General features: G+C 42.6%; 1 protein-coding gene across 1 annotated transcript in view; it reads left to right on the top strand.

Moving 5' to 3' along the window:
* The window catches only part of GALM (galactose mutarotase), a 168,871-nt gene that overhangs the window by 81,602 nt on the left and 68,538 nt on the right, over positions 1-18,731 (top strand). The gene's annotated exons all lie outside the window — the stretch shown is intronic.

The raw sequence follows: 18,731 nt of genomic DNA, 5'->3' as shown, positions 1-18,731 counted from the left end.
ATATATGTTATCCTCGTAGCTTGACATATTTTCAGTTACGTTTAAAATGTGGTTTAATTTTCTGAAAGAGGCACCAAAATCATGTTGAGGATGTATGCCCTTTTCTTGCCACTTATCTAATGTCAAACTGTTGTTTCAAATATTCAAATGTACGGTGTTTCCTCATTTCTTATTATGTACTTTCCTCTGAGATTTGAGGCATTATTTCATTCATATAATCCCAGTAGTCCATATTGCCTAGGTTGCAACCTTTATCCACTCTTTTTAAATTTGCAGTAAAGATAACAGGCATTTGCTTATCTTACATTTGACAGAGTAAGGAGATGCATGCATATAGACGTTCTTAAAAATACAACAGAAATAACTTGCCATATTTTTCTTCCTATAGGATACAACCATATCTAAAACGTCATTAGTCTTTTCCATTACCTTTGAAAATCGTCAACTTTCTTTTTCAAATGGTGTACTCATGAAGCAGTCTTCACCAATTGATACACTATATTACATAAAATGTCAGAAGTTTAGTTTAAAATCATTTTAACGCATCTCCATACCAACACAAGAGTTTCAAGGCCTTTCATGGACCCTTCATCTACTGAAATGCTAGTGAAACAGGAACTCAGGTACGGATATCTTTCAGTATCCTAGTTTGAAAGACTGTTACCCAATTGTTAATTAGCCGGTAGCAGTGCTTCCCAAACATTTTAGAACCACAACCCAGTGTTTTGAAACATCCTTGCACATAAAATCTACTAGTATTACAGCCAAATGCAGGGACACCTGATTCCGCCTCCAGTATCCTACTCATAACATTGATTTACCAAAGTATTTCATTCACCGTCTTGAGTACCAACATTTCACATATAGTGTGTTCAATCTACAATATAAAATTCCTTCTTTGATCGTATACCTTATATGAGTTACGGGCGCTTAGGATAGTAATTCAACCAAAAGCATATTTTGCTTTATATACTTTTTACGTTCACCTCATTGCAAACTTCATCTTCTGACTCCTTTTCTTTTTTTTGTGAAAATCTTTTTATTGAAAATTTTCACACAAATCAACGTACATTGGCATTGAGTGAGGCAACAGTTCAACCATTGGAGTGTGTACAGACATTCAGAGAGCAGCTTCACAATAACTTAACATAGCTGTTATGCGGGGCATCGCACTGGCCTTCCGTTGCATCCCGGAGTATACCAACAAGTCTCAATCCACCTGTTGGTCGACGGTTTAGTATCAGTCACTTAAGTCCGACTCTGAGGTTTCACGTGGGGGTTCACATATATTCCCTCTATACGTATTCCACCCCCCCCCCCATACCTGAGCCCACTTTTTGGGACAGCCTCTATGGGTGTATACAGTTTTTTCCACGACCATTGTGGTATCCATATCCTTACACCACTGGGAAAGGGTAGGGGGCTGCCTGGATCCCCATCTTTGAGCTATGTTGCGCTTTGCCAATAGTAGTCCCAGCGTCACCCAGAGTTGCGCCGTGCGGCTAAGGTCTGTAGGTTCCCACACATTGAGGAGACACCTCCTCGGCTCCGGAAGCGTTGCAACTTTTGTCACCTGGGAGAGTGTGCGCAGGATCGCTCTCCAGTACTGGGCTATGATAGGGCATTATCTTCTGACTCCTTTTCATAATATTTCCATGAAGGTATAGATAACCTCTGCTAATAAATTGTTTTTTACCAAAGGGGTCCAGAGCCCAGCTTCCATATCGTTGTAGCCGCAAATGTTGCTTCACTGTGGGACTTTCTTTCTACCATAGCTGAATGCACCACACAGAAATTTGCCCAATTATTACCCAACACTTCCCCTAACAAATAATCAGGCCTGCTGACTTTGCTGGTACTTATCACTATAGTGTGCTACCAGATTAAGTTGCGCCACTTGACATGGACACATAGGAAGTTCTGGTTATATGGTCCTTGAAATAAAACCAGTTTTATAGATCACTTTGGTTAGATACTGATATCAGTACAGTAGAAATAGTATAAATAGTATTAAAATGGCTAAAATCAGAGAATATAATTTCAGTTAAAGGGAAGATCCAAACCCTAAAAAGTTCTAAAATTGCATGTTATCATGAGGTAAGCAACCATAACTCTGCGATGACCTGCCAGTATTAGGTGCGGGTCCTGTTCTGAATCCATGCCCTCTACATAGTACACACCCTCCAGTATCTGTTAGGCATGGTCTCCTGCCATGTCCAGCAGGTACGGCACAATTCAGTTACCCCAGTGTCCACCAGGTACTACTTCCTGCCTTCACAAACAATTAGGTCTCTTTTGTTATGACAGCAGACCCACAACTTAATTTATCATTTAATATGAGAACCAAATAAATAAAATAATGTACCCTTTCTATTGAGGTAACTTTAATTCATACAGATCTAGTTTTAATTCCTTTTGGGTCTACCAAAATATATAACTTAAATGTACTAACTTTAAACCCCAGTCCCTCCCTGTAGAGAAATGCCTTTTTTTGCTTGATCGACCCCAAAGTTTTGAACTGATACTGCTAGTTTTCCAACTCTGAGAGTGCACTAAGGCCTGTTAACTATACCCCAGTGCCTGTGTTCTACCCCTTTACAAAATGTGTGTTGAATTAGCTATCCCCAAAATATTAACTTACTTATAAGTCCCCAGTATATTCTACCAACGTTATACAGGGCCTGTAAGTTAAAGTGTCCACTCAAGGCATCAGCATTGATCGTGCCACCCTGAGTGTGACAAAGTACAGCATGGTTCCCAGCACCCCACTACTGCCTGGAAGAGCAGTTTTTAACTACTAGTTTGGCTTTTCTAAATAAACCAATGGCAAAACTCACACTTCCCTTGTCAATATATATGTGTCTCCCCTTGAGAAGGCCTATCAAGCCCTAAGGCAGGGAGCTGTATATTATTAAGTTGGACATGTACTTTAATATTTCCTAACAATAAAAGCACTAAACTGTCTTTTTTATTGTGATGCAGCTGGTAGCCCCATTGGTAAGTACAGAATTACAGGCTGACATCTCAGACCTGGTAACTTCTGAATGGAACTATTAAAATGCTACTTCAGGCATCAAATTAATTGCACCATTCAACCTGACTTGATGACCACGTCCAATTTAATGTCACTTTTGATGAAGTCTAACTTTTAGAAAGTTGCCACTCTGTTGCCCGGTTTTTCTGGCGGCTATTCCCAGATGCTGTCCCACCAGACAGCCTTCTGCCTTTCTGGGGAGGAGTGTAAACAACTCCCAAGAACAGGAACAATAAAGGCTTGCTGAAGAGGGAGGTGTCCCTTCCCCCTCACAGGAAGCCACACATTGTGTTGACCCAAAAGGTGAGTTTCAAAGAAGAAGCCTCCTTTGATGGGCAAAGGCAACCACACTTGTGCTGGACTGCTCCTTTGTTCAGATAGACAGGATTGCGGTGGGAACAAATAGGGGAAACCAGTTGCTAAACCAGTTTTTCTGTGGGACTGTAGCCCACAGGTTGAGACAGCCCTAGGGTGGACCCACACTGAGAGAGAGGCTCAGACATCTTGAGAATGGGCAAAATAGTGCACTCTGGGATTGCTAAGATGCCACACATAGCCGCGAGACATCATTGTGTAGGAGGGAAAGTTGTTGCCCATTGGCTTCATCTACCAAGGGCACTTTCTGGGCATAAATATGCCACACCTGGCACCCTGGACCTCAGATCACATCTGGACTGGGGAGAAGACCGAAGAAATACTGTCCTGCTTGACCCCTGAGCCTGAAAAGAGAGCTGCACCAACCACTGGACTGCACCTGCACCTCCTTGGGCTAGTGAAGAGAGGACTGTCCTGTGGTGCCTGGCTCGTAGAAAGGTCTCTCCAGAGCCCAGACAGAAAAGGTGAACTCCAAGACTCAGTGGGGTGACTCCCCGTTCCAGCACCAGGGCCATAAAACCTGAAGTAGCTCGTTCTGGTTTGTCAGTAGCAACTTTCACCCAATTGCCGCTGACAACCAACTTGCAGCCAAGAAGACCATTCCTCAGCACTCAAAAGTTGCACCTGAGTCCGGGAGAGTCGTCAAAGTGTAGATTGGTTGCACAAGATAGACACTAGCCTTCACCAAAGGAAACAGTTGGACCTGCTGCTACCGAAGACCAGTAGCACAGTCATAACTGGACTTCTGCTTGCTAAAAAATGACTTCAAAGGAATATGGACCGAGAAATAACCTCAGGAAGGCCCTCGTCGACCGCACAGCACCCAGTGCGTCGTTCCGTATCCTTAACGTCCTGTATCCTCAGCACCAGGACCACTCCATTGACACCTATGGGGGGTCCTTGTGTAAAGTGTGGAACTGGACTTGAGACTGCTTTGGTGACCAGGTAACTGTAAAAATACTCCTTCTTGTTTGTTCAGGTGTTAAGAAATTAGTGGAAATATAATCTATTTTTATAAATTAGTTTTGGATTTCTTTCATGTTGTGTGACACGCTTATTCTGTCGTTTGATGTGTCTGAATGTTTTACACTAGTTCCCTTGTTTAAGCCTTGCTGCCCGAAGCCACAGCTACGCAGGGTAAAGATTTTACAATTGAGCCTGACTGGATCCAAGACGGTTTTGTGAGTGTATCACATGGTGAGGTCACTCATCCACACCATATAATACACCACAATTCTCACTCCCATAATGACCATGTATTTGGAAACTAAATGTTCCAGTTCTGTTTGTGTACTCAATATCAAAACCATATCATATTTATACAGTAGGCGAAGGTAACTTTGTGGATGATTCTGGGGCAATGAGATACGGGGAACAGCCATTTCAACGCGGTTTTTACCACGCGTTGCAATTACATTGCATGCGTTACAACGCATGCGATGTTACAACGCATGGTAAAAATCACGCATACCATTACATCACATGAGCTTTTACAATGCATGCAATGTAATGGCTATCCACGTCGTTGTGAGGAAACTGAGGCTGTTTCCTCAGAACGACGTGGACCTCTGACGACGCAGGAAGCAGGAACCGGGAGCAGAGACGGCAACACTGGAACCACGAGGAAAGAGGTAAGGCTGATTGTGCTTAGGGTGGGGGTAGTTGTTTAGGGTAGGGTAGTGTAGTGTAGGGGTGGTTGTAGGTTGGCTAGTGTAGTAGTGTTTTAGGGTAGTGTAGGGGTGGTTGTAGGTTGGCTAGTGTAGTAGTGTTTTAGGGTTTAGGGTAGTGTAGGGGTGGGAGTAGTGTGGGTAGTGTAGTAGTGTTTTAGGGTTTAGGGTAGTGTAGGGGTGGGAGTAGTGTGGGTAGTGCTGTAGTGTAGAAGTGGCTTAGGGTTTAGGGTAGTGTAGGGGTGGGAGTAGTGTGGGTAGTGTAGTAGTGTTTTAGGGTAGTGTAGGGGTGGGAGTAGTGTGGTTAGTGTAGTATTGTTTTGGGGTTTAGGGTAGTGTAGGGGTGGGAGTAGTGTGGGTAGTGTAGTAGTGTTTTAGGGTTAGGGGTAGTGTAGGGGTGGGAGTAGTGTGTTGTGTAGGGGTAGGGTTGTCACTTACCTTGCATACTTTTACCACGAGTATAGCTTTACCACGCATGCCTTGCGTTGTAATGGCATGCGTGGTAAGGGCATACTCGTGGTAAAAGTATGCAATGTAATGGCATGCGATGTCATTGACATCGCGTAGTAATACCCGCATTGTAATGGCACGCGTGTTATTAGTATGCAATGTAATGACATACATCCATGTAAATGGTAATCGATTTTTGGGGTATTTGTAGAATTTCTTTGATTCTTGTTGTAAGCAATTAGAGTATTACTAGAGGGGTGTAACCAAGTTAGAACAAGCATTGGCATAGCCAATAGGTCTCGCCTTTGGGACTTTATAAGTGTTTAGCAATGCAACAGTTGATGTTGTTGCTTTAAGGATAATGTGCTGCATGACTAAATACTTGTAATATCCCAAATGCGAGACTTATTGGCGATGCTAATGTTTTTATAGCATAAGTATGTTTCTAAACTGTGCTACAAAGTAATGAATTGTCTGCTACCACAAATTGCACCAGTTAGTTTTTGTAGCGCCAAAGAGGTGTGCGCAAATGTATGTAAGCGCTTTGGTGCCGGGCGTTCCACAAGATGCGAGCAAATACTTTAAAGAGCCAGCCCCGCCAGCATTAGTGTTAATGTATTGACAGTGTTTTGTATCATATAAACGAGCACAGTAATAAGTGCAGAGATGATTTGGGACAGCTGAGCTAATGCGCGCGCTCGCAAAAAGCACCAGGTTCGTTTTTGTAGCGCCAAAGAGGTGTGCGCAGATGTATGTAAGCGCTTTGGTACCGGGCGTTCCACAAGCCCCGCCAGCATTAATGTTAATGTATTGGCAGTGTGTGTCCTGTGATCGCACAGCTGGCCTCAGCCCAATTGTGAGTCCAGTCAACGGCTGGAACAAAATGGTTGGGTTGGGTAAGGGTGGGTGTAGGTGAAGGAGCAGACATGGGGCGAGCGAAATGAAGCCGTAAGAGGAGCTCGAAAAAAATACAGGGATTTTAAAAGCAGCGATAGGAAAGCTGCTAACGAGCTAGCTGGCAATAACATACGTTTTTAAAGCACGACCTAAGTGAGACGGACCTGCAGCATGTAGGGGGCCGCCAGAAATGCATTAACACCCTGCTTGTAAAAGAGGACCAAGTGTAGCCGCCACCAAGCCTGGAGTGGTGTGAAACGTTTCAATAGTTACTAATTGTGTTTGAATGGAAGTCTGCCATGGCACAATAAAGAGAATGTGGTCTCCTTGCAAAGATCGTTATCATAGGTAGGATATGCAAATGTGGCTTTGATGCAGTTTGGGTGATGTTTAAACAACAATCTGACAAGTTTGTACCAGAGATTAAAATGTTGTACAAAAGTTTTTATTCTTTTTGCGCTGTAACAGTTTGTTTTTTAGAAAATACTATACCCAACACTGCTTCCTTATGTAAAATAGACTTGACGTCATCATGGACCAGAAACTATTGAAAGTAAAGTAGTTATGGAGAGATTAAGTTATTTTTGCGCAGGATGACAAAAAGTTGATCTGATGCCGCGATTTTAGTTTTTTTCAGTAAAGAGAGGAAACAGGGTGTTGCTTCTAGCAGTCCTACAAAAGCCAACATTATTGGCAGTGTTAATTTGTAAATCAGTGTTCAACAGCTAAATCTCCGTTTTACAGAAGAGTTAAGTTCCATAATAAGAACATCTCAAAGTCAGTCCAAACCAGTAATTTACAGGAAGGACATCCTGCTGAACTTAAGGAAACCACAAAAACAACTATGACAACACGATATCGTTCGGTGCCATCTAAAGGTGGTTTCCACAATTTGGGGAGGGTGGTTTTAGTTCCAAGACCGGCTCTTCTCACAAGAACCGGTACAGATACCCATAACGTATTCCACAAAAACAAATTTCCCTGGTATACAGCGTTAAAACAAATAAATTCAGCACTTGTAGGTATCCTACAGTGAAACAAAATGCAATAATACTTTAAATACCTAGGTGATTACATGGCTGAAAAATCCTGGATCAGCCCTGAACAACCGCATTACAAAGGTGTATTTCTCCTCCTTATTCACAAGAGGGCACTGTTTATCCTTTGAAAGAACAACCAAGAACGGGGTTGCAAGTGATGGTTTCAAAAGACTGCTCCGTAAGTCCAAGAGTCATACTTTAAACTGTCTGGAGCGACCTCCCTTGCAATAATGAGCATGCCGTATTTGTGCTCAATCACACGTCGAAATACAAAATAATATTAATAATATTGTAATAGCATAATGAAGAGTATAATAACCGAATCCATGGAAAACACGCTTCCGAATTACGCCTTCAAGGAGTGGAACAAACGAGGACCGATTTAGAAAAGATGAGTTTCTATTTATGGTCAATGCCAATCACTTACTTTACAGAAGATGTAATAAAGGATCGCATGTGAGGCTTTAAGTTACTTAACAGGTAACACACTCTAGGAGTCACCTTTAGGAATCGGTTAGCTGTTTTGAAGCACTCGTGCTTGTGCTGGCATCCGCCTTGCGGGAGCGAGCAGCGGCGGCGTGAGAGCCATATGTTTTCAATTAGCACGCGCACCGCTGCTCGCTCCCGCAAGGTGGATGCCAGCACAAGCACGTGTGTGCTTGAAAAGGAGCAGACCGATTTCATGCGCGCTGCCTAGGCGAGACCTAAAAACAAAGTAAACTTTAATAAATAAAATGACAGAAATCCCAAAAATAGAACAAGAGTTATGAAATTCTAGATTTTAGATGTAAAAAGTGTGGAAAAAACTTTAAGAACCAACCACAGTCATCTGATTGCGCTTGACCGGTACCTAAGCACGAGTAAAGGCCGACTGTGCTAGAGCTCCTGTGGGATACGGAAATCAGAGTCAAACCAGTGGGAAGTTTGAAATTCAGACCTCTGGAATGGAAGTCAAAAATCCTCAGCAAGGCATGTCAGCAGGTTGTAGCTGAAGAGGTCTCAGTGAAACCACTGACTTTAGGCAGGAAAGCTCTGAGTGAGACAAATTTTGATTTCACTTCCAAAGGTCCCTTGTCAGCCGGGAACTTTTCACACCTTTGCATGGTGAATTTGTCTAATTTTGGACTTAGTCACTTGTTTGGAGCTCAGATTCTTCCAACAGACCAAGGGTGTAGATGAAGTGTGCTTTACGAAGCTGGATACCTTCTCCTAGAGGTCCTGCTTAATCTGATTTGCTTTTATTTGGAGAAGAATGTAGTTTGCGTAATGGGCCAAGTGGCAATTCACCTTTGTCAGTTTGGCTCTGTAGGTTGGTCTCGTTCCCCCTCCTGTGATCAATGCAAAAAGTTGGCAAAAACTTTCTTGATCCCAGATCTCAGGATTTATTTGGAGGGGTACACTTTGGCACCAGTCAAGGATCCTGGACTTTGGACACAATACTTGGGAGGTGAAGACTCAGTTCAGCAGAGGCCATCAGCTGGGTCCAGGCGAGGTCCAGGTAGAATTGGTCAGCTGGAAATGCAGGCAAAATGCTATTCTAGCTCTTGGAGTCCACTTCTTTGTCTTGTGTTCAAGAGCAAGAGCAGGTCCAATCTTCTTGGATTTTCTAGGGTCACAGGTAGCAGGTCTAGTCCTATTCTGTTCTTCCACAGGTCCAAAGAGTGTTCTGAAGAGGGCACTGCGAGTGCCACATTTCCGGTGACTCCTGGTCCCTCCTTTACCAATGGGGTAAAAGTTTCCAGGGGCAACCTTACCCACTTTTGCAGTACGCGCTGAGTGTTTTATTGAAGACTATCTCACAGTGCCCCTCTCTCCCTAAATCCAGCATGGCAGAATCTTTCTTCTCCTGGTCAGAATTCCCAGTGGCCACTGAGAGGTGTGGATATGGAAATGGACAACACCTCTACTGTTGTCACTCTAAACCAGTTATGGGGCTTCTGCCCCTACAACTGGGATTAGTGCCAGCCTGCCTAGGAGTACAGTAGAGGTAGTAGGCCCAGGTGTGAGCTGCATCTGCCTGTGACAAGGGAGGCCTCCTAGAAGTTAGTCAAGGGGCTTGGTACGCCTCCCCTGCCATTCTGTCAGAGGAAGAACACCACGTCCCTTTGTTCCTGTTCTGTGAGCAGTTCACGCATAGCTACAAGGGAGCCATCAACTGCCTGGTGATAGTTTGAAGCTTGCAGAACGACCTTTGAGGCTTTAGGCAGGTTAACAGGCAGCTTTTGAAAAGTAGCAGTACTAAAGTATTTATTATAAATCTGACTTGGGCTTGTAATTAATATTTTTAAAAGTCTAAGATTGAGCTTTGTTTCTGGTTTCCAGCTGGAGATACATTATTTAAATTTCATATTCTCTTGCTATACCTTCTTACGGAGCAGTCAACCATGCTACTAATTAGCTTTTCAGGGCTTTTTCGCTGTTAAGACATGTTTAACATTATACCTTTAGATGTCCTGCTTTTAATTACCATGCACCCTGCCTTTATTGGCAGTATGGCAAACTTAAAGGTGGTGTATTAATATTTAAAAGGAATGTTTAGACCTGTTAAAAATGAGTTAGTTTGACAGGCAAATCAGGAGTTAAAACCTGCACAGCCAGGCTACTAGTGGCAGGTCTGGTGCCATGTTTGCATTGTCACTGCAGAGGACAGCACAATAGGTGCTGCAGACCCATTGGTGACTTTTAACTTACAGACCTTTGGATACCATTTTCTAGGGACTTATAGGTAAGTCAAATATGCCAACTATTGAAAGGGGGAACACAGGCACTTTACCGCTGGTTAGAAGGGGCAAAGGGGAAGTGTTCTACAGCCAGCAAAAACTGTTAAGGCGAAAAAGATGGGGTACACCACGCAAAAGATGGTCATTTTCAACACCTACGATTAGGAAACACTGCTTTGGGGTAAATGTTCATCTTACTTAATGCTGAGATACTGGTACATTTTGCAAACAAACTTTTGAAATTTAAAGCTTGTATTTGCCTCAAGTTAAAACCACCTCCAAGACTTTAAGTGGGATGCCTAGATATTTGTTTGTAATGTTGCGTACAGTTATGATTGCATCTCTAGGTTTGCATGGAACTTCTGTTTGATATTCTTAAATGCAGATTAATTGGATGAGCATGTTTAAAGGGAATGTGAATATACACTGATCGATATTCTGAGTTGTAGGATTTGAGGACTGTTCCATGCTTGTGTCATTGTTTTCAATTTTTCTTAATGCAACATCACTATGTTTACTTATATTTTATTAAAAACAATAGTCTCGAGAAGTATGTTGGTGCTGAGGGCAGCATAACTGCTGTATTGAACTATAAACAAACAATAATACCTTAGGAAAAAAAGAACTTAAAAGGTATTAGGAACTGAAAAAGCTTAATTGGATAGATCTAGAGAGCATTAAGAGGTAAAAAGCCAAGGGCCAGATGTACGACCCTCACAATTTGTGAGATGCAAATTGCGTCGCCTTGCGACTCACAAATTGTAATTTTCAACAGTGTCTCAGACACTGTTAGGGATTCTTAATGGGGTTGCAAATTGCCTGCCTCATTAATATTCATGAGGCAGGTGCAATTTGCCATCCCATTAGGAATGGCTAGCACTCCCAGGGATGGTGATCTGTTGGGATCAACAGACCACCATGTATGTGGCTGCTTTTTAAATAAAGCAGTTTTTTAAAAATGGAACCCGTTTTCCTCAAGGTAAACCAAGATGCATTTACAAAAGAAAACGTTTACGTTTCTTTTTCATTTTTTAAGAGTAGGCAGTGATCCGAGGGACTACTACCTGCTCTTAAAAAATATTTTCACACACACTCACCAAGGGGAAGGGGTCCCCCTTCACGTTTGAGAGTGGCTTACCACCTGCTTGAAGTAGGTGGTAAAGTGCGCGTGTTTTGCGACCGCATTTGCATTGCAAAGCAATCATGCATTTAAGTGAGACTCGCTATTAGGAAGGGACACCCTTGGCACACCCCTTCCTAATAGCAAGTCGTAAACCCTATTTTGCGAGTCACTAATAGGTTACTGACTCGCAAAATAGGGTTTGTACATGGGGCTGACCAATTTTGTGGTTGCAAACGGGCCGATTTCCAGTTTTCAACTGCAAAATTTGGTCGTACATCTGGCCCTGAGTCATAGGTTTTTGAGGAAAAGTAGAGTCTCGGTTCAAGCCTCAGCTCTGAATGCAGCTGGTTACATTACCTTGCTTCTTCGACTGAAAAGGCTTTGCCTTCAAAGTCTAAATTTAGGTTTTTGGAATTTCTAATTTGAATTGTTCTTTGGGGGGGAGGGGCGTTGTTCTCCTATCTCGTCATTTGCAGGACCTCCAAACACAGTTTAAATTATAATATTGTACTTTTTGGTTTTTAGATTGTTTTTAACCGTATTGTCATATGTTGTATCATGAAGCCGATCTTCTACACTCATCTCTCTAGTAATGTCCTCCCTGTAACAGTGAAGGGGCAGAAGGGTCTGCTTTTACTGGAAAAGGGTACAATAAAGTATGAGTACTAGATGATTATATTCAAAGACTGAATTCCGTTGCTTAGCCTTTCCCATTCAAAAAATTATTATTTCTGGAAAAAAACCTCCATTGGATCTGAATGATGGGCTATTTGCATATCCCTTGTATGTTTCCTTCATAAGATTTCTTGTTAATCCAGTTGGCTTCCGAACTAGTGTAAATGTTTTACAGGAAGACTAGCTCATCAGAAAGGAACACAATTAATGTTCTGTGCTAGGATTCCTATAGGACAGTCATTTATCATATTGTTAGAATATTTATAGTAAAGTAGTGTGACATACCGTGGCAGATGTAAGCTGTGCTTTATGAGTAAAAATTAATAAGTGTAGGCGGCAGGTTTTCTAAGGAACCTGTCAACAGCAGTGTTGAGGTTGCTGAAAACTAAGGCTGCCTTGTCTTGATTCTCCCTTATGCCTTTTTTCTTCAACGACGTCACACTTTCTGTCGTTTTGTATCATTATTGTAGGATCTTGTTCACCCCTCTTTCTCCCTATGTCACTGGTTTCCTATTTTTCTTGTACTCTTTTCACCTTTTCCCTCTCCCTTGTTCTAGGTCAAAATCTGATGAAAAATAATTGCCAATTCCTAAAAATTAATGTTGATGCACACCCCCTGCACACAGATACGCCCATTAATCACTGAATATCATAGGTACATGCTACAAATGTTGTGGTCACCCCGTCTGATGTCACAAATCTCCAAATGCGCCACCTAGTGGTAAACACTCATAATAAATAAGTAGTGTGCTTAACTCTTCTTTGGCGCTGTTACTGAACTGAAGGTGATGCTCCCAGAAGCTCAGTGGTGTAAACCCAGAGAAATTCAGAAACAAGTTTGAAAACCATAATTGAGATGCGAAGTATGAAGCGCAGCCATTTATTTCGAGAAATGTGTACATGTAGGCGTGTTTTACACAGACTTCATCTTCTGAGAATGAAAGGACAGTCTAAATAAAATGTTGTTACTGTCCTTTCAAGGAAAACTGTGTCAATAATTGTCGGTGAAGTACATTTTGCATAGGATCTGCGATTGTGTATTGTTCTTTTGTCAGGAATTGTATGCATCTTCTACCGCAGTAGGATTCCTCTTGTTTAGGTGTGTATTAAAATAGCAAAGTATCAATCAATCAATCAGGAGTTTGCAAAGCACGACTACTCACCCGTGAGGGTCCCAAGGCGCTGGGGGGGTGCTGATCTGTCTGGGCGTGGAGGTTCCTGAATTAGGTCAGCGACTGGGATTGCCCGAGGTGGTGGGGCAAGGTCTTCCAGGTCTTGGCGGCGAGGTAGGAGAAGGATCTTCCTCTTGTAATGGTGGCAATGCTACACAGTGCGTCAATCACTTTCAATAATTGTGTGAATAATGCATAAATTGTCTTAACTTTGCAACATTTTCTTGTCCTCCATTTTCGCATGATTCAGTTGATCTTGCATATAGCATGCTTGCTATAAGAGGCACATTTTGTTTAAAATTGAGCAATGAAGCACTCGATATATAAAACAGAAATTATAATCTTGCATTGTGGGACTTTTCCACTAGCCTACTTGAAGTGATTATATTGTTTGTCTTCTTATCATCTTTCCTTTAGAGATAGTAGTATATGTCAGCCTTATTTGTATCACAAAGTCCTAGAGGTTCTTCCTTCGAAATATTCCCTAGGATTTACAGCTCATTCTTTGGGAGAGCAACTAACGGGGAGGCAAATTTAAGAAGAGTGAAGGTAAATTCATAATTTATTTGTTATGGTTAGGAGAGTAGTACAGGGACCTCTTGCAGCCCATACCAATTCTAGATCAATTTGATCTTTTCGTAATGTCTCTCTCTACTTAGATATACGTTGCTGTTTGTTTGTAATGAGCTGTACGGCAGTAGTCAAACCAGTTTGTTGGAAAAGAGCGCTTTGCATTTTACACATCCTAGGGGTGTTCATTAACCAGGGACTGCAGTTCAGACCATTTTTTGATCTGAAGGCAAACATTCATTAAGCCATATAGCCTTTGATTTAGGCGACTTTGAACAATTTATATGGTGGAGCACCTGACCTGCATTAATCTTTTAGTGTTTATTTTGTTGACGGTTGCGTACCCAGATGCAACCATCCCTGCAATAACCACATACAGAGCTATTACCTTCTTCTCAAGGAACTCATATTATCTCCTCTTTCTGTTCAGACCCACAATTTCTCACTTATCACATTTCCTAGAGGGCTTCATAATGCACACTGTATCCCTGCCGTCTGTTCAGTGTCTTCTTGTGTCTTGACTCTTCCCCTCTTTTCTATCAATAACTGCTAACGATCTCCATGCCCTCCTAGATGTCCCTTATTATTTTGCCTCCCTCTTACCTGTCCTTCCATCACTTTGTTTTCAGTTTTACTTCCTTCTTTCTCAGTACTCCCTGCATTCTTCACTTTATGCTGATCTTGTTCCTTCAGTAAGGTTTAATATGCATGTTTTGTATCCAAAACTGTTATAGTTTATATCACATCTTGCCTTGTACAATGTAAGAGGGATTTATCCCAACCAGTTAGTTATCTTGAAAGTAAGCTAACACCACATGGCACCTTCTGCACCCTATGAGTTTAGGACTTGGGTTTTCTTTACAGATGGTCTCCCCAACCCGCCCCCATTCCCACTACTCCTGGCTCTTCAGCATCTGTTGGCTAGCTTGTGTGACTCGTCCTTGGATAGACTGCGTCAGAAACTGATCCAGGTTAAGGAGAGAGGCTACCATGACAAGATCAACTTCTCCAAACATTGATGAGCAATAATATAGTCTTAAAGAATCTGGTCTGCAAATGCAGGACCCGATTTAATCCCCAATGCCCCTTCAGCCCACCTATGTTTTGTAGTTGCAGTGCTAAGTAGTGACAATCTTTGGGTAGGTTTGCTCTTCCAATGATCAGTCAGAGCTGATAGACTCAATCAGCAAAAAAGCTCTTTGGGTCATGCATATATTGCAGTTAGAGCTAGGGACGAGAGTGTTTTCGTGCACTGCCACATATGGTTGCACTCCTCTCTCATCATGCAGGATATGCATAATAATCTACTCAACGTACTATTTTCAGGGCAAATATTTTTCTTCCTCCACTGATGGCGAGCTTTACTAGTATAAGTCTTGCTCAGATAGTTAAAGCAAGCCAACGCCTGTGGATTCTCTTTCCACAAGATTGCTTAAGACAGTAGTCTACTTTTTCTGACTTTGCCTGATGGAAAGCCCATCAGGTTCGGCCCTTAAGGTGCTCCAAGAGAAGGACCTTCTTCTCCACGATGACCTCAGTGGGGCACAAAAAGCAAAGTTGACTCTGACGCTGGTCATTGCACCTAACCTTTGCCTGGATTGTGGAGATGGCATCTTGGGGTTCTTTCAGACTTGGAGGGGCATTTTCCAGTACCTGGGTGGGTGTGATCTGTGAATTAAACATAATTTTGTCTTCCCCTGCTTCTGTCTCTTTGTTCTTCTTTTCCCTACTTCTATCAAATGTCAGAAGACCTCGTGCAGAGGTCCAAAAGCTGCTAGACTCGGCTCTTTGAAGCCTGTTCTCCTGGATGAGGTGGTGTAGGGTTTTTATTCCACATTCTTCGTGGTTGAGAAAATGAACTGAGGCTTCTGAACAATTTTGGATATCCATCTATTCCCCCGTTATCGGCCCAAGAAGTCGTCCAGATGTTTACTGTAGTTCTTGATTAAACTTCCCTCTAGCTCTTAGACTTTCAGTGGTCCCTGTACCTCAAGGGTACCCTTTCCACATTTTCATTGAGTGCCTTCACAGGAAATCTTCCTGTTCATAGCAGGGAGCAGCCTCTCCAAAACTGTGCTTTCTGTGAGAGGTTTGCTGACATGATATTCACAAAGGTGATGTCAACAGTGTTCTCATTTCTGAGGCTTCAAGATATATTTGTCGACCCTTAAATAGGCAACTCACTGATGAGGACATCAGCCCCTCAGGCTATCCTCCAGCCCACTCAACTGCCTATTTCACTGTTCTTTAAACTGGGACAGGATACTCTGATTTATTGAGGCTATTTTGGACCCGGGTACAGTGAACGTTTTCTGTATTTCAACACCTGCAGAGTGATGGCGACTCCGGAGGGGATTATACACCTGAAGTCTTAACATGCAAAGCTGCATAGTGGTTTTAAAGACAACTGCGGCCTATGGTCTCTCGTATAAGATTCTGCCACTGATATGGTTGTATTTGAGAGCTATTCATTCTCTTGGGTCCAACTCTGTGGAACCAGTAGTGTGATCCACAGTCCTTGATTTGTACAATGTTGACAGTCTGGTGTGTCTTTTTTTGCCCTTGGGCAGTTAGTGACTACTGGGCAGCATCCGTGGTGAGTACTTTGATTTACCCAGTGCTGCAGGGTCTAGGGTACTTAATCTTTGCAAAAGACTAGCTAAGACAGTCTTATTGTACTTGACTCTAGAGTGGTTGGTTGGTCAACAGTCAAAGATCACTCTATAAGATGGCATAGGGTTGTACATGTTTGTTTTGACACAGTAATCATATACAGTAGTCATATACAATTTCCAGTGAGTAATATTTTTGTAAAAGTAATAGTATTCTGTTTACTATCCTAAAACCGTAGAGCGATTGTAAGGAATTAAATGATCTAGCAGACTCTGCACTGAATGAGTTTTAGGATGAATTATGAGGAGAAATAATAAAGGCCAAAACAATCAATAGAGGAGGCGGTCCCAAAGGTGACTGTTTTGGAACAAGAAAAGCTCTTTGGCAACAGTCTGAGAAGGAATCTAGATATCACCAGAAGTCCTCTGGGTCCATCATGCCTGTTGGCCCAGGAAGTCGTTTTGGGATTAATCATAAGGAACTCTTTGGATAAAACATAGTCAATGTGGGCTCTGCTATCAGTCTGCTACCCATAAATTACAAGCACTGCATAGTGATTCACAATGGACTCCCTGTTTGTTGGGAGGCTCACCACATAATTGTTTGTGTCCATGGCCACGTGCAGGGTTTCCCCTCCCTGTGTTTGATTTGCTTTGTTTCCTAATAGCACCTGTGTGGGACAGAACATGATGCATTGTATTCAAAGAACACAAAATTGCCACAACCCATCCCGACAAAAAGGAATGGTGGACCTGTGGGAGACTTTAAAGAGGCGGAAATGGCAAATAATAACCCTCCTCACCAAACACTACGTAAATTAAAAACCTATACACTCCACAATGAAATTGAATGAATGATAAACTTTAAAACTAAATATGTAAAGCTATATTAACAAAACAAAAAAGATTATTGCAAGAATACGGCAGACAAAAATGTTCCTAGCTGAACTGAGCTGAGTATTAATGATGTTGAGGGTCTATGATTGTGGCCAAAGGTCTGTCAAGTGCAGTGACTTTGGACAAATGTGTTTTAATTTGTGCTTTACATATAATAATGGTTAAACATATGTCTTTATGAATACCACCACATCGAACGTTTGTGAAAAGTTTCTGCACACGTGCCCTCCCCAAAATAAATGCAGGTCATCATTGTTAAACCAAGGAAAAATGTCTCATCTAAGTAAACTAGCATTGGCATAGCCAATAGGTCTCGCCTTTGGGACCTTTTAAGTGTTTATTCAAGCAACAGTTGATCTTGTTGCACCAAGGATATTGTGCTGGATAACTAAACACTTATAAGGTCCCAAAGGCGAGACCTATTGGCTATGCCAATGCTTGTTTTATATAGCACAAGCTGTGCCAAAAAACAGAAGGGCGTAGTCGTTTACACTGTTTATTTAACCAGATGGAGATTTGCGTCATTCTCGGAATGCTGAGGTGAGGCCCGGATTCCTATTAAGTTCCGGTGTTACAAAGCCTCATCGCAGCGCCTTGACAGCCGGTAGGTGGAATGGGCGCTACAAAAACATCTGATAGCATACCCGTCAGTTCATAGCGCTGAGAGGCTGAGCTAGAAACAGCATAAAAAGAGGATGATGAAGAGATGACAGAGAGCTAGAGACTGCTCGAACAGAAAGTCGGCGGGGGTGGGGGGATTGGGGGAGCAAGAAAGGGGGAAAGAAGAGTAGAGAATCGTTCAGAAAGCAGTAGGGGGAGAGATGGGGTGCGAGACATGGAAAACGACTTAGAGAACGGAAAAGAATTAGGAATGAAGGTGCAATAGAATAGAGAGACGGGGGGGCAACCCCAGGGAGCTGGCAGGACAAAGTCGGGCGATAAGGGGCTGAGCGAGAAGCGGAGAGCTAGAGACAACAGTGATCTAAAGGGAGGAAGAGAGGCTGGGGGGCAGAGAGAGGGTGAGCGAAGGGGTTTCTGCAGTGGAATAGCAGCGAGTGACAAAGGGGAAAAAAAGCCAGGGGCAGCCCGGCCGCCATCTGTTTACAATTCGAGCGTGATAATTGGAAACAGATGACACTGCTGCTCGCAAGCCGTAGGCCATGGGCGGATACAAAGGTGGGACATGCACCCGCCTTTGCCCAATTGCGTGCTGTCTTTTTAGAAAGACACACGCAAAGCCCAATAGCGTGTGAGCACCACACGCACAATCTTCAAGAAAAGCTGAGAAAAGCTGTAGCGATTCCAAGAGGCCCTCTCCTAGAGCAGCGCGTGCGCGTTGCACTAGGCTCGACCTAAAAAGGGGTTCCAGCTCATAGTGAATAATGCTACTACCTTTTAAAGTGGGTCTTCTGGTGGAAGTCAAGTACTTGTCCAAACAGAATGAACATCTTAGAATGTGTTGAGGATCATTTATCAAGATATACTTGCTCTTGTCTTCT

The sequence above is a fragment of the Triturus cristatus genome, chromosome 6 (genome assembly GCF_964204655.1).
Source record: "Triturus cristatus chromosome 6, aTriCri1.1, whole genome shotgun sequence".
Lineage (NCBI taxonomy): Eukaryota > Metazoa > Chordata > Amphibia > Caudata > Salamandridae > Triturus > Triturus cristatus.
Note: the sequence above shows the minus strand (reverse complement) of the source record. Positions and strands in the feature narration are given on the sequence as shown.